The sequence below is a fragment of the Protopterus annectens genome, chromosome 4.part1 (genome assembly GCF_019279795.1).
Source record: "Protopterus annectens isolate FY-2018-M chromosome 4.part1, PAN1.0, whole genome shotgun sequence".
NCBI lineage: Eukaryota > Metazoa > Chordata > Ceratodontiformes > Protopteridae > Protopterus > Protopterus annectens.
The window spans coordinates 339,924,403-339,941,393 of NC_056734.1; positions in this window are offsets into that span (position 1 = coordinate 339,924,403).

The window sequence follows — 16,991 nt, forward strand, 5'->3', positions numbered from 1 at the left end:
GTAAATGATCAGTATGGGTACACAGACTGCATTATAAATAAACAGTCAGGGGAAGTGTGTGTATTGAAAAGGGACACACACGTGAATTATAGGAATGAACACAGGGGAAAAGGACAGGTGAAACATGCTAATGTACAGCAGATGAGGCCATGTCAATGAAGACAATGGTAGCATGAACACTAATCACATATTGACATGTTACAGTACAGACTGCACAGATATTGCATATTATGTTATCACACAAGGTTACATATCAATGGAGAAAATTCTTTCTGATATAAGCATCCTGACATGAATGCTGGAGAGGACATCAAGGATGGTATATACAATATGGTTAAGGAGCATATCGTGAAGCTGTGCAAAATGAGTTGCCTGAATATGAATGTAATGGCAACACAGGTCTCAACCAAGTGGGACACACGGTAACAGGCTAATGGACAAAAGTAGACAGAAGCACACACAATCATGGACAATATCAGAATAATACCACCAGTAATGACATGTCTTTTAGATAACATCTGTGGTTGTGAGTGATCACAGATGATTCTGTAAGAATACACCTGTACAGCTATTATGATATATTAGCAATCTCTGAGGGGAATCAAGCATACCTTCCTCAAAATTTAAAATTTTTCAGAGATGTTAGGGGGGACACTGTCACACCTGTATTTGCAATTATAAACATTCCTGGCTAGTTGACGAGTGTGCATGCCATATATATGGCACAATCCACACTGTCTGGAATGTAACCCATGTGATCAATGTTGTCACTCAGCTATGCATTTACTGTGTGTATCAGAGGAACATGAATCGTGCACGCATCTTTTATAATATCATGATGGGGTTCCGCACCATAAACCAGGAATGCCTATGCAACAAAAAGAATACTTTGGTATGGACAATAAGATATGTGGGAGGTCACTGTGGCAAATGTGGTACACTTGAGTAACTCATCCCTGGAAGATGTGCTGTGAGGTACATGAAGAAGGGTGTAGTGTACTCAGTTACTGGTGTGATGAGGGTTGAGAGCTATGGCACTACAATTTCCTTTGATGTGGATGTCCCGCACATACTCATGAGTTGTGTTACATACAAGGGAGTAGTCACCATTCTGGGCACATGCTGGCAGAGCTTTGAATACCATCTACCTGAGTACACAGGTCACATACCAATTGGTCTGCTCATGGGGGTGTGCTGTCTATATTATAATTAGGTTGTGTATTTGCTTTTATTACATAACAAGTCCCCCAATAATTTTTATTCATGTCCTGTGTCTCCATGGCTGTGCCAGAAATCCTTTGTGTGTATTGATACTGTGTGTATTATACTAATATCACACTTGGATTCAATGATTGTCCACAATCTGCAGTCCTCCACAAAGCTGTTTGGAAAAGGATGCGTAAGTCATTCTAGACATTTGAGACTTAAATAATGACCAGTAAAGGGCTTAGCTCACAGCCTCGAGGTATGGACCTGATCACTGGACTCTAGATATAGGTCACTTCACACATTTCAATATATTTATCTGTAATGTATGTGATCCAGTGGTCTTGGACCTATAGGCATTTATGGTCACTTGTAATAGTGTCTCAGTAATACCTCAGTGTGGATTTCTGTCAAATGCTTTGGCAAGGTCAAGTTATGCAGGATGATAGTGTTGTCATCATGCATGACCTTGTTGACCTTCTTGAAGACATCAAACAGATGTAACAGATATGATGTAGCCAGAACAAATCAGACATATATTTTGCATTAATTCAGGATATTACCTGTGTCCTTTTAGAAAAAGTCCATGATGATTTTCTGGCCTACCTCACAGATGAGGAGATTCCCCCACAATCAGACAGATTCATGTTGATGTATGACATTCTATGGAAGCATAGTCCATCTGTAAGCTGTGTTGAAGTATGTATCCAACCATGTCTGGTAGTTCCATGTTTTGAGTCACACTATAGGCAACCTATGATGTTGTCACGGCCCATTGATTCTGTATTATTATCCATAGATAGTGCACAGATGTGTTTTCCTCCTTAGAATAGTAACTGAATAATGTCTACATGTATACTGTGACTGATGGCCAGTGGCGACAGGTGGTGAGTTGTGAAACAAACTGTCAGCTAGCAGATTTTCTATTTCCTCCTGTTGGGTACATCTGGTCACATCCACATGCAGATCTGTGCTTAGTTGTGTATTCCACTTAACATTTCACATTTATTGAAATAAATGATTTGCAAAAAGACATACAAATACAACCTTGGTCATTCATCACATTTCACACACTGGTACTATGCACACATTTGTACAACTGTACCAATGTCATGTACTTAAATCAACTGCAAGACATGTGCCTATATGTGTTTCATGGGTAAGCTGTGTCTGAGCAGCCTGATGCCATATCAGGACTTCTTTGTGGCTCATGCATAACATCCTGACACAAATTCTAATAGTAACACAATGGTGCTGCTGACCACCTCAATAATCCTTGGGTATAGCAAAGCAATTGCACATACAGTGAATTCTCCAGTGTTGTAATTTTATCAAAATAAGTGATACATTGTTTGTGTATATCACAGCATAGCAACATGTGTATGAGACAAGACTTATGTAATCATGTAATCAATATGAGCTTATATTGATGAGTGTCACACGACATATAATGATGGTATGTAGACACATGCATGCCTATGCCATACTGCAAGTGTCACTGTGATGGTGGAATATGAACTGTGCAGATGGTTGATCTGCTTCACTACAACACATGTCCTAATATGCCAGCAATATACATGCAAGTACATCATACCATGTCAGCAGTTCTTGGGGGCATATTACTACAGCTGTCATAGAAGGAGCATGTACTGCAATGAAGTCAGTGGCCATCAGTATATTAGCTCATATCACAGACTGTAATACCCTGTTGTAGCCATAATGTACAACCACACCTCAGTACAGTACATGTCAGTGACAGCAACCAACTGTTCATAGGGTCATAGGACATTATTAGACTAATGTCCAACATCACATGATATCCTAGCCATTATTATACCATGTGAATAAAAATCCCAATATCTATATTATAAAAGACAGTAAGACCATTGCGCACAAGTGTATATTTATTTGATTGCATTACATCTTGCCTCTGTCCATATGGGATATGTGCACCACACCATGACATAATTAACAATCACACAGTCAGTGCTCTGAAGATGGCTTGCAGAGGCTCATGGAAGGACACTGCTTTATGATGTGTATATGAATATTTCACATGAGGACAGCCTCTATTCCTCTGCAGGAAGGATGTCATGTGGCCAGAGGAAATAGTAGGATACATAGGGCTATGTGGAAGATATCCCAAGTGGTAGTGAAATGAAGAGCTATTCCAAAGATCATGCTATGACTATAATGTCCCACCAACTGCACACACATAAGTAGATTGGGCCTGATTAGAACATTACACATGTGTAGGCATAGACTATGAATGTCATGCAATGTCATAGTAGCAACATCACATATGTCTTACTGTAACACTGTCACATTGAACTTTATGGTGTATGATAGTATTATTGTATGCTGAGGAGAACATGTTGGAGGGAGCATAGGGCATGGATGTGGGGCTGCTACTGAGGAGGATTGGACATAGCTGTGGACTCACATATTGTTCTAAAATTGACACTATAGTGATTGTTAAATACAAACACAGTTGACTGTAGTAAGAACAGAACTCCTACTTAACTGTTTAAAGAGCACAGATATTAGCACAGACACCACAGCAGAAGTCTGCCTTTTATAGTCCTGGAGAATATTTTATGGCTGATGACATCAGCAGAGTCTGGTGAGAAAAGGATGATAATAGCAGTGTCCCACATGCAGGAGTAAAATGGTCTCTTCAGTGAAAACCAAATGAATAAACACATATGTCAGTTGACTGCTATGAGAACAGAAACCTACCTAAGTACACCACCTAAAGAACTCAGTGTTTAGCACAAGCACCACAGTTCAAATCTGGCTTGGAAAGTGTTGGATGACACTTTATAAGTGATTACATCAGCAGTGTCTGGTGAAAAGAGGATGGTAATAGCATTTTCCCACATGCAGCTGTAAAATGGCATTGAGTAGAGAACTCAGTATTTAACTCGTTCCACAACACAAATTTAACTTGGAGAGTGTAAGACAGCACTTTACAGGTGATGACATCAGCCATGTCTGGTGAGAAGAGGATGGTAATGGCATTGTTCCACGTGCAGGTGTACAATGGTCTCTTAACCAACTGAAATAACACACACACACACACACACACACACACACACACACACACACACACACACACACACACACACACACACACACACACACACCAGTTGACTACAGTGAGATTAGAACCCCTACCTAAGTACACCAACCAGAGAGCTCAGTACTTAATGCAAGTACAACTGCACAAGGCTGACTTTTACAATGCTGCAGGACAATTTAAAGTGGATGACATCAGCACTGGCTGTTTGAGACATTGGGCAGCCTGAATGAAATGGATGTGAAGGCAAGTAGAACTGTCAAAATATTGGTACTCCATGAAATTGTACTAATGATTGCTGGATACACAGTTATGCCCTTCTAACTAGACTGACACACACACACACACACACACACACACACACACACACACACACACACACACACACACACGCACACACACACACACACACACACACACACACACACACACACACACACACACACACACACTCACACCAGTTGAATACAATGAGATTAGAACCCACCCAAGTACACTGACTAGAGAACTCTGTACTTAATGTAAGCGGCATGGCACATGTATGACTTTTACAATGCTGTAGGACAACTTAATGCAGGTGACATCATTACTGGATGTTATTGAGAAGCTGTTGGAAGGTCTGTCTGAAATGGATGGCTAGCCATGTACGACTGTCAAGATATTAAAGATCTGGATGTTACCAGACTGATGAATTTGTAAATTGTAGTATTTTTCTGTTGTTTTTCCAATGTGCAGGCATACCCTAAAAAGACAGCTTTGCAAACTATATGCAAACAGCTGTCCACATTGATAAAGTATTGGAAAATCCAAATGTGTATTGTCAGTATAAAGATGTGCATGGTATATAAGAAATCATTTTTTATTTCTGTAGTGTACTTGATATATTTAGGAAAAAGTACTGAGAGACAGAGTTTTAAGCACATAAGTGAATGTATTACATGGCTACAGTGTCATAGGTGAAGGCATTACATGGCTACAGTGTAAATATATGTTCTTTCCTTAAAATTGCCTCCCCCTTTCTTTGTGTTTTTACATTTACTTTCATGGCTGAAGACTAAATGGGCATCAAACAACAATAATTCATGCTATTGTTCAATTTCCATAGTGCACCATTAAGCAGCTGGTTTGTACAATGGATGGCAAAGTGTTTGTGCATATGAGATGCACACTTATACTGCTTTGCCCATTTGCTTGTAGTTAAGTGATGAGCAAACACAAGTCTCTGCTTCATTGATAAAATTATGAGAGTTGCATTAGTTTGACTAACTCCGCACAAGCATATTAAGTAGAGAGGCAATGCAATAAGCAGTATGGTTAGTACTGAGTTAAGAAACACACCTGCTGCTTAGCTGACACTGTGGCAGCAGGTGTAAATGCGTTAAGATTTGCTTTTTGAGCCTATATGATACGTTTCAAATCCAGATGTGTCTAATATTTTAAATATGCATTTATAACACAATTAAACAATTCTTTATTCTATTTTCATTGTGTATTACCTTAGTGCAGAATGTTACAGCAACATGGCATGGAAGCAACTCCATCAGTAAAGAGCTGTTTACCATTGTTTGGCATTGCTGTGCATTGCCAAACTCTGCACAAACACAGAGGACAAAAAGTAAAGGGCATCATTGGGTTGTTTCCAATTATGTATGTGGTGTGTGATTCTATTTTTTGACCAGATTAATGGTATTAAAATGGGGTAGTTAGGAAAGTGGTGAAATGTGGGGGGGCAAGCAGAGGGAAGAACAAAGGGAAAGCAATATAAGAAAGTGCAGGAGGGAGGTAGGAAAGAACAACAGCAATCCACTTCATCAATGGAATATTAGCTGAATTTAGACTGTCACCTCAACAAAGAGGAGTGACAACAACACAGCCAATTGGACTGAATCAAATGTGGTGAGAAGACACTGTGTTAATTGAAGAGCTATGTATGGGACGATATTTTTTTTGTGGGACAGCTGCCCATTTTATTTATTTATTTTTTTTTAACTTCAGGAAGAGAGGTATGTTGGCTTAGGGGGGTCTATATTATATTGTCGAAAACCGACAATATCGAAGTTGATACTGTCAACATGATAATAGCAAAAGCGCACATCGAACGTGTAAATGGAAATCTCTGTAAGGGGAGATTTCCATTTACTGCAATGTAGTGCAGTCTCAGAGTTGGTATATTTAAGTAGCGGGGGGTGTGGGGTATGCAGCCCCCATGTGGGGGTGCATGGGGACTTGCCCCCCTGCTTAAACCCATTAGGGTACTTTTTTCTTTTCTTTTTGGTTGTTTTTATAAGTTCAATGTTTGAAGACATCGACCATATGGTGTCGACCATATGGTGTTCGATGTCTTCAACCATTAATCTTATAATATAGACCCGGGTAAGGGATGTAGGTATTTCTGGGTCAGGTAAGTAGGGTTGGTGAGGAAGCAGATGCAAACAAATAGGATAAACAATACAAGACGCAGGAACAGTGAAGAACATGATCATGATTGGGGTTAGGGAGGGGACAACAGGTGCCCATGCCCATCAAACATGGGGACAGTGCGAATCTAGTCCTTACCCACAGGACTGCGATCACCATCCCCTTATTCCACTGGCTGTTTGAGTGCTTCATGTTTTCTCCTATGGACCATAAAAGAGAGCATCTTCTCCATCTGCTGTAGGAATGCACTAATGGTACTGTGCATGACTCTATGCACTAAGCCTGGCAACTCCTGAGGGATGATAAAATCCCCACCTCCACCAGTCCTCCTAGAGGGTACCACAGCATCAGCTGCCAGGATAGTGCTACCTGATTTGCAAGGCCCAGGTAGTGTGGGGGCAGCACAGACTTTACTACCAGGTTGAATCCAAGATAGCCTGGGCATCAGTGCAGGAGCAGGTGGAGTGGGACAGACTGAGCTAGGGGGTTGGCCTACTTTCCTGTGATGTAAAGCATTTTGTGATTTTTCAGATATGTATGACATAGAAATGTTTTGGCCACACATACAAAAAATAAAAAAAGAAAGATAAGGGTTGGGTTAAGAGAAAAAAAGAGATATTTAGTACCAGCATATGTGACTTACAATGTATTTCCACACTAATAAAGTATTGATCTCTACTTTTACATTTAAGTATACTTCTTAACAACTACAAACTATCACTAATGATTGCTCAAAGTCATCCTTGCAATGTGCATATATTGCACATATACTTGGTCATACTATACAGATTAAGTTAACAGCAGGGCATTTATGCCACTTCTATTAAAATTATTATGTAATACTTTTAAAGATTTTACTATATATTTGCTATTAGTGGCATTTGAACCCACAACGTCTGACTACAATATTAGACTTGACTCCTACAGTTGGCTTGTCCTACAGACTGAACCATGCATGTTTGTTTTTACAGTTAGGATATGCATGCTTAATTTGCTACTTCTGTATAGAAGAACAATACTTTAGCTAAAGTAATAGTTATGTTGTGCTGCAGACATACCCCTTGCTTCTCACAGTCTCTCTAGATGCTCAACATGGACCTCCATATTCATCATTATCTCTTGGTTGGCTGTGGAATAAAAAGAAGAGAGCAACAGAAAAATGTTAAGCACACCAGTCTTGCATATATGCAGCTGCCTGTCTAATTTTAATCCTCTGTATCTGTATACTTACACAACTGTGGGATGTCAGCAGTCCTAAACTCATCCAGCCACTGGTTGAGTATATCCTTCTTGTGCCTTTTGAGGTCATTATAGCGACGCCTACACTGTTCTCCAGCACATAAACTCCTAGTCGCACTGGAGATACCTTTGGCAAGACTATTCCATGCATCAGACTTGTAGTATGAGCTGGTATAGTCGCCCTGCAAGGGCCTTCAGCTGTGGGACTTTACAAGGAGTCCATTAAAGACTCTCAACTCCTCCCCACCCTACTTCTGCATCCTAAATTGGACACCTTACTTACTATATCCAGCCATATCCAATCAGGGAAAACAGCAATGGTTAACAGTGATTTCCCACAAGTGTGTTTTATCACATTTACTGCTAGTGCGCAAACCGGAACAACAATGCCAGCCATGTTTGCATGATGTTAAATGGAGAGTAACAGTGTCAAACTGAGAGGGAAGCAGTTTTTGAAATAGGAAGGTTAATCTAACAGTTGGCATTAGTTGATGGGGTGGCTGCTACTGTAACTCTTAGTTGATTCAACTTTGCAGATACATTTTGAAGCAGACATTTTATGATCTGACACTTTTTCTGTGTGGCTTTACACACTGATAAAATAATTTTGCAGAACATAGGATTCAGTCCTATGCATTAAAGACAAAACTGATTCTTCAATATAGGTGATTTTTCATTCTCGCCACGGAAGAAATGTTTGTTGCTCATGAATCATATATAAATACACATGACAGAGTGAGGTATTTACCATGTATGTGTGTGACCTGTCAAGGTTCTGGTTTACACATCCATGTGCATTTGACTATCATTCAGGTCTGAAGGCCATCCAAGGCCAGAGAAGACAATTAGAATCAGAACATTGGGTATACCCTCTGTCATACATATAATTTATATGAGCTCCACTGCTGTACATACATATTGTTATTTATAATTATGTTTAATTTTTTTATTTGTTTTTTTTTAAGTGAGTGGGCAAGCATTAATTATATTGTGATTGCTCTAGAACAGAACCCTGCCTCACATGTATTATCAACATTTACTTATACCAGCACCAAGAGGGAAGGCTGGACTACAACTCTATTTTTATAGTCATTACTGTGCACAGTGCCTATTGCAACTGAGACCTTTTTTGTCAGAGCTGCTTATTACATATATGTATATATGTATATATATATATATATATATATATATATATATATATATATATATATATGTATATATATATATATATATATATATATATATATATATATATATATATATATATATGTATATATATATATACACACATTAAAGAGTCAATTGTTTAAACATGTTAAACTTGTATGTGTGTGACATGACACTTCAGAAAAAAATGTTTAATTATAGAACCATAATTCTTAGATAGATATAGATATATAGATAGATAGATAGATATAGATATACATATAAAGATAGAGGCAGAGATATATAGAGGCAGAGATATAGATATAAACATATGATACCCTGTATATGCTCAATGCACCTGCTGCAGGCAGTTATTGTTTGATTACTGTTTTCATGTTAATTGTAATATAAAGTAAACTGGAGCAACAGGAATAAAATTTTGGTCTTTGCTGGATTAGAGCCGAGGTTCACCTGTATTGCAGCCCTACACTTATAACAGCTGCCACAGAAACAGTTAAGAAACAGCTGTATATTTTCATATTCATTATTAAGTATGTGTGCTAACTGCTATGCAACACTGCTTAGCATGTTTACTTGATGGCAAAAATAAAGGATACAATGTATCCATTTTAAAATTGTCTACTGCCTGCTTCCTGTCTGCAGATGTTCTAGGTCTGCAGGTGTCGGGGAAGGTTGCTAACCACAGCACAATGCCACTTAGCAGATTTGCGTGATGAAACACAAAAGATGCAACAAAGTATACGTTTTGAAATCTAGAATGTCTGCATCCTGTCTACCTCATGTATGGGCCATTAGGCCAGCTTTGTGTGAAGGTAAGTGATGAGCAAATATGGCAAGCGAGCTCATTTTGTTTTATCCATGGGAGCAGTGTTTATTAAGTTTCATCCTTAAAAAACAAATGTGGGACTAGAACCATTAATTACAAATAGCATATTCTGTGTGGTTCACCATTTTAGCAGGTGTGCTATACACACGTGATTCGCAGGAGTAGTTAATGTAGTCTTTACCATAGAAGTACATTACCTGACATTTATTCTATTTATTTATCCATTTCCCCATGTTTGTACTACGATGCATGCCAAGCAAATAGTGATATTAAAAAATAACAAAAAAATAAACATTACAAAATAAATGTTTGTACATGTGAAAGATTTTTGCACAAGTCTGGATTTGAACCATCACACCAATGAACCTCCAAAACACAATAAGGGTGTCTTACTCCTCTTTGCCACAGAAACAACTTTGCAGTTGGAATGCAAATCATTGTGAATGCAAGCAAGTCCCATTTCATCTACAGTATTAACAAGATATATAACATTTGTAGACTCTCAGTTGTTTGTACATGTGTTAGTTACATATTTAGTGCAATGACTGATCATACAGCCATTTATGATTATTATTTTTTTTTGCTCAAATACTTTTTATTAATTTTCAAATAATTCCGTTGTATAATAATCTTAATACATTTTCTGAAAAATGGAACAATATTATTAACATTATACAATATTTACAAATGGCCTGAAATTTAATTATTATATTGATCAGTCTATTCAAAGTAACACCGTATTAATGTGAGATCATTTGTTCCTTTTTCTTTCATCTTCATTAAGAGTTTCAGTTCAAGTTTAGTGTCTCGATGAGTGATAGTATTATTTTCCCATGGATTCTTGTTCCATTGTCTTTGTGCTATTCTTAGTTCTTTAACTCTGGTTTCCGACAATGTAGTTTCCTTCAATATTGACAGAAATTCTTTAAATGCTGGTTCCAGATTTGACTTCCATTTTCTAGCATTTGCTAGAATGTTCCAAAGTAAGTAGAGATTGCTGTTATTTAATTCTAGATTTTCATTAACATTTAACAAAATTAGAGCTTTACTTACTATAAATGTATCTGAAAATATGGCTTGTATAAAGTTGCTGACATCTTCCCAACATTTTTTAACTTTAATGCAGTCATGGAATACATGTATCCAATCTGCTTTACAATTTTCCAAACATCTCCAGCATATAACATTATTAGAGGTGTTACATTTTTTAATCTATTTGGAGTAAAAAAAGATCTATGCAGGAATTTTCATGTGTAAATTCTCCAGAATTGCATGTTGGATGTCAATTTAACAGAATTTAGTATTTTGGTTTTATTTTCCAAGGATAAATTTATTGAATGACCTTTTTTTATATGATTCCAAAATTTTTGATTGATTTTAACTCTATAATTTATTAAAATTTTATATAATGTTGATGTCAAATTTTCCCAATTTTGATTATTATATACTATTTCATATAAATGAGTTATAAGTATAGGTCTAGCTCTAAATTGTTAATTATTCTGCATAGATCTTGTGAGTATTGTAATATACTTTGTAATAATACCCAATCTGATGTAGAGACATTATAAGTTTTTATTATAATTTGACTATCCAAAACCTTATGTTCATTAATGCATTGTTGCCAGCAAATTAATCGTTTCTTTTGCCAAGTAATGAAAACCGTCCTATGCATTTTGTTTGGAAAATTTCTTGTTACATTGAAAGGATATAAAAGTTCTAGCCATAACTTTATATCTGTATTAGAAATTACAAATCTTCTAAATGAATTATATATATCATTTAAGTATTTTAGATTAGTAGGTTTTGTTAGATTGTATTGAAGGCTAGCGCATAAGATACGCCATGGTTTATTAATATGATTGTCTATCATTAAATTCTTTATAATGGTATTTTCATTTGAATAAATAACAGTGTGGAGAGATTACCAGTTATAAGAATAGCACGGATCTATCCAATTTATAATTATTTTAAAAATGGGGGCTCTAATATAAGTTTCAAGATCTGGGAAATTGATTCCACCTAGTTTCCAAGGTCTAGTGTGGTGTGTAAGAGCTATTCTGTTTTTATTAGGATGCCAGAGAAATCTTAATAATGTATTTATTTCTTTAAAAAAATATTTGTCTGGTATTACTGGAATGGCTTGTGCTATATATAGTATTTTTGGGAATAATATCATTTTTATTACTTGCAATCTATCTTCAAATGTTATATATATTTTATTCCATTTTATTATATTTGACTTTATTGTGTCTATGATTTCCCTATAATTTATGTTTAATATTTTTTCTAATGTTGTACTCAATGTTATACCCAGATTGTTTAAAGTGAGAGTTTGTTTACCAATTATATGATTATCCTCTATTTGAAAATCTTTTTTTATTCAATATCATAAAATTTGATTTCATTTTGTTAAAATGCAGTCCTGAAATCGAATAAAATTTTTCAACTTGTATATCTAATTCTTTTAATGAATTCTTTGTGGTAAGAAGTATATCATCTGCAAATAATATTATTTTTAAATTATATTGATTATATAAGTTTATACTCTGGACAGAGGAAGGACGACAAGGAGACATGGTGGTGGAATGAGGAAGTACAGGAGAGTATACAGAGAAAGAGGTTGGCAAAGAAGAAGTGGGATTGTCAGAGAGATGAAGAAAGTAGACAGGAGTATAAGGAAATGAGGTGCATGGCAAAGAGAGAGGTGGTGAAGGCTAAGGATAAGGCATATGAAGAGTTGTATGAAAGGTTGGACACTAAGGAGGGAGAAAAGGACCTGTACGAATTGGTTAGACAGAGGGACCGAGCTAGGAAAGATGTGCAGCAGGTAAAGGTGATAAAGGATGATGAGGGAAGCATACTCACAAGCGAGGAGAGTGTGTTGAGGAGATGGAAAGAGTACATTGAGGGGTTGTTGAATGAAGAGAATGAGAGGGAGAGAAGGTTGGATGATGTAGGGATAGTGAATCATGAAGTACAATGGATTAGGAAGGAGGAAGTAAGGATAGCTATGAAGAGAATGAAGAATGGAAAGGATGTTGGCCCAGATGACATACCTGTGGAAGCATGGAGGTGTTTAGGTGAAATTGCAGTGGAGTTTTTAACCAGATTGTTTAATGAAATCTTGGAAAGTGAGAGGATGCCTGAGGAATGGAGAAAAAGTGTTTTGGTACCGATTTTTAAGAATAAGGGTGACGTGCAGAGCTGTAGTAACTACAGAGGGATTAAATTGATCAGTCACAGCATGAAGTTGTGGGAAAGAGTAGTGGAAGCAAGGTTAAGAAGGGACGTGATGATTAGTGATCAGCAGTATGGTTTCATGCTGGGAAAGAGCACTACAGATGCAAAGTTTGCTCTGAGAGCGTTAATGGAAAAGTACAGAGAATGTCAGAAGGAGTTGCATTGTGTTTTTGTAGACTTGGAGAAAGCATATGACAGGGTGCCTAGAGAGGAGTTGTGGTATTGTATGAGGAAGTCAGGAGTGTCAGAGAAGTATGTAAGAGTGGAACAGGATATGTATGAGGGTAGTGTGACAGCAGTGAGGTCTGTGGTGGGAGTGACAGATGCATTTAAGGTGGAGGTGGGGTTACATCAAGGATCAGCTCTGAGCTCTTTCTTATTTGCAATGGTGATGGACAGGTTGACAGATGAGATCAGACAGGAGTCCCCGTGAACTATGATGTTTGCAGATGACATTGTGATCTGTAGTGAGAGTAGGGAACAGGTGGAGGAGACCCTGGAGAGATGGAGATATACTCTAGAGAGAAGAGGAATGAAGGTCAGCAGGAATAAGACAAAATATATGTGTGTGAATGAGAGGGAGGATAGAGAAATGGTGAGGATGCAAGGAGTAGAGGTGGCAAAGGTGGATGAATTTAAATACTTGGGGTCAATAGTTCAGAGTAACGGTGAGTGTGGAAGAGAGGTGAAGAAGAGAGTACGGTCAGGATGGAGTGGGTGGAGAAGAGTGTCGGGAGTGATTTGTGACAGATGAGTACCTGTAAGAGTGAAAGGGAAGGTCAACAAGAGGGTAGTGAGACCAGCTATGTTATATGGGTTGGCAACAGTGGCATTGACAAAAAGGCAGGAGTTTGAGCTGGATGTGGCAGAATTAAAGATGTTAAGATTTGCACTGGGTGTGACGAGAGTGGACAGGATTAGGAATAAGTATATAAGAGGGTCAGCCCAGGTTGGAAGGTTTGAAGACAAAGCCAGAGATGCACGATAACGTTGGTTTGGACATGTGCTGAGGATGGTTGCTGAGTATATTGGGAAAAAGATGCTAAGGATGAAGCTACCAGGTAACAGGAAAAGAGGAAGGCCTAAGATAAGATTTATGGATGTGGTGAGAGAGGACATGCAGGTGGTTGGTGTGACAGAGCAAGATGCAGAGGACAGGAAGAAATGGAAACAGGTGATCTGCTGTGGAGACTCCTAATGGGAACAGCCGAAAGAAGATGATGATTATATAAGTTTAAACTCTCTATTTTGGGATTATTTCGTATTGAGATAGCAAGTATTTCAATGGCTAATGCAAATAATATGGGGGACATGGGACAACCTTATTTTGTGCCTTTAGTCAATGTTATTGATTCAGAGGTGAAAGGTCCTAATTTTACATATGCTAAATTGTTTTTATATATGTTCTTTATTAATGAGATGAAGGAACTAGGAAACTCATAATACTCTAATATCTTAAGCAAGAAATTCCAATTTAAGGAGTCAAATGCTTTCTCTATATCCAATGTAATTATTAAGGCTTCTTGTTTTTTCTCTATTTAAATAGTCAATAATAGTATTCTTTGTATATTATCATAGGTACGCCTATTATGTATAAACCCTGTTTGATCTTCATTTATAATTTTTGTCATATATTTCTTAATTCTATTGACTAAAATAGCCATAAAGATTTTATAATCATTGTTGAGCAATGAAATTGGTCTATAGGAGCTGCATTTTGATGTATCGTTATTTTCTTTTATTATAGGAGTAATTAATGAGTATCTCCAAGATGGTGGAATGCTATTGTATGTTTGTATTTCTATTAAAGTTTTTTGGAAGACTGAGATTATGGATGATGGAAATATTTTGTATATTTCGGCTATGATGCCATCCATTCATGGAGCTTTATTGTTTTTGCTTTCTTTAATTTTCTCTGAAATTTCTTTATAATTAATTTGTTTTTGAAGCTCTAATTTTAGATTTTCTGGAAATGTTTTAATCAGTTCGGGTTTTAAATCTAAATTAAAGATTTTTGTTTGATTTCCTTCTTTCTTATAATGTTCCGTAAAATGATATTTAAAAGCATCTAGTATATCACTTATGTCTGACACCTTCTTATTCTTCTTTCCTTCATGTATGATAGTTGTAATGTTATTTCATTTAGATTGTACTTTGACTCTTATCGCCAGGTTGTGCATATGTTTAGGAGAAACAGCATATGAGTTTAATTTTAATCTTTCTAGTGCTAGATTAGTTTTATGTGTTAAAATTTCATTGAACTTCTCGTGCAAATCATTAATCTTCCTCTTATTAGTAAGTACATTTGTTAAATTATTATTATTTATTTTTATAATTTGATTTTGTATATTAAGTAATTCTGATTCCCATTCTTTTAGTTTATTTTTGTGCCATTTGATAATTTTACCATAAATATAGGCTTTTAAAGTGTCCCATATCATGACTATGTTGAGTTCATTAGTAAGATTAGTGTCTAAAAAGAATTTCATTTCTGAGAGTAACCAAGGTTTAAATTCTTTTAGCTTCATAATATATGCTGGAATTCTTGTCATTTGTATTAATTTCTTAAAGTTTGTTTGAATATTAATAAGAATTGCTCTATGATCTGATAATGATCATGGTATTATTGTGAAACTATTTATCTTCTCAACAAGGTCTTGTGCAACAAAAATTTTATCTATTCCTGTTTGGGTTGTAAATCTGTGATCCTGGTGCAAAAATAACAGTGAGTTGCTCTCTTTAAATTTGAATGTATCTATTAAATTATGATTTTCAATCCATTTTTGAGTAGCTTCGCTATAGGGGTTATACATAGATTTCTTTTATTAGTGGTCTCAGAGTTATCAAGAATACAATTAAAGTCACCTCCTATTATCAAACTACCTTTATATGTTTTACTAATAAAGTCTAGCTGTTTCTTTGTCGTACCTTTTCCTATTCCTGGAAACTAATATATTTTATTATAAATAGTGTTATAAGTCCCTCTTTATTTTCATAGCTATAAAGAATTTGGGGATTAATAATATTTTTTCTCCATAGTATCCTGACTCCTCTTGTTTTGGTTTTATATGATAAGTGTGCTATCATTGTATATTCATTTGGATTCCATAAGTGCTTTTCATCAGATTTAAAGTGAGTCTCTTGAAGAAATATTATTTGTGCTTTGTTTAATTTTAAATATTTTAGTAGGTTTGATCTTTTTTTGGATTATTTAAACCATTTATGTTCAGTGAAAGTAATGTTAAGTCCATATTTTTTGTTGATTTTCATGTTTGAAAATAGTTGTAGTTATATTCGAATATATTTTGTAGTATTGTATTTGGAACAGATTTATCCTTATTTCCTGTATCATAAATAGACTGAATCTCTTTTGTAATACTGTTATATTAATGTTCATTTCATGCCATAATAAAAAGTGAAATTTAAGTTAAGTAAAATTATTTTGATTAATATAGTCCTTACTTTCAATCTTCCCCCATCACACATGGAATGATATACATTCCTAACCTGATAGATACAAAAAAAAATATCTACTAGATTAACTCTCATATTTGATAGACAGATTTTCTTATGCTCCATTCTTGTATTATTAGAGACCTTTGAGTTTATAGACTAGTATATATTGAATATTTATGATTCTACATATTTTGTACATAGTGAAACACTAAACTAGATGTAAGTTAAAGCCATATATGTAAAGATATTCCTTATTATGAACATATAATAACCTACTATCACATTGCTTAGTATTCTCATCTCAGATAAGTTGAATCCATTATCAAGTTGTTCTAATGTCTTCTTTTCCCTTTCTCA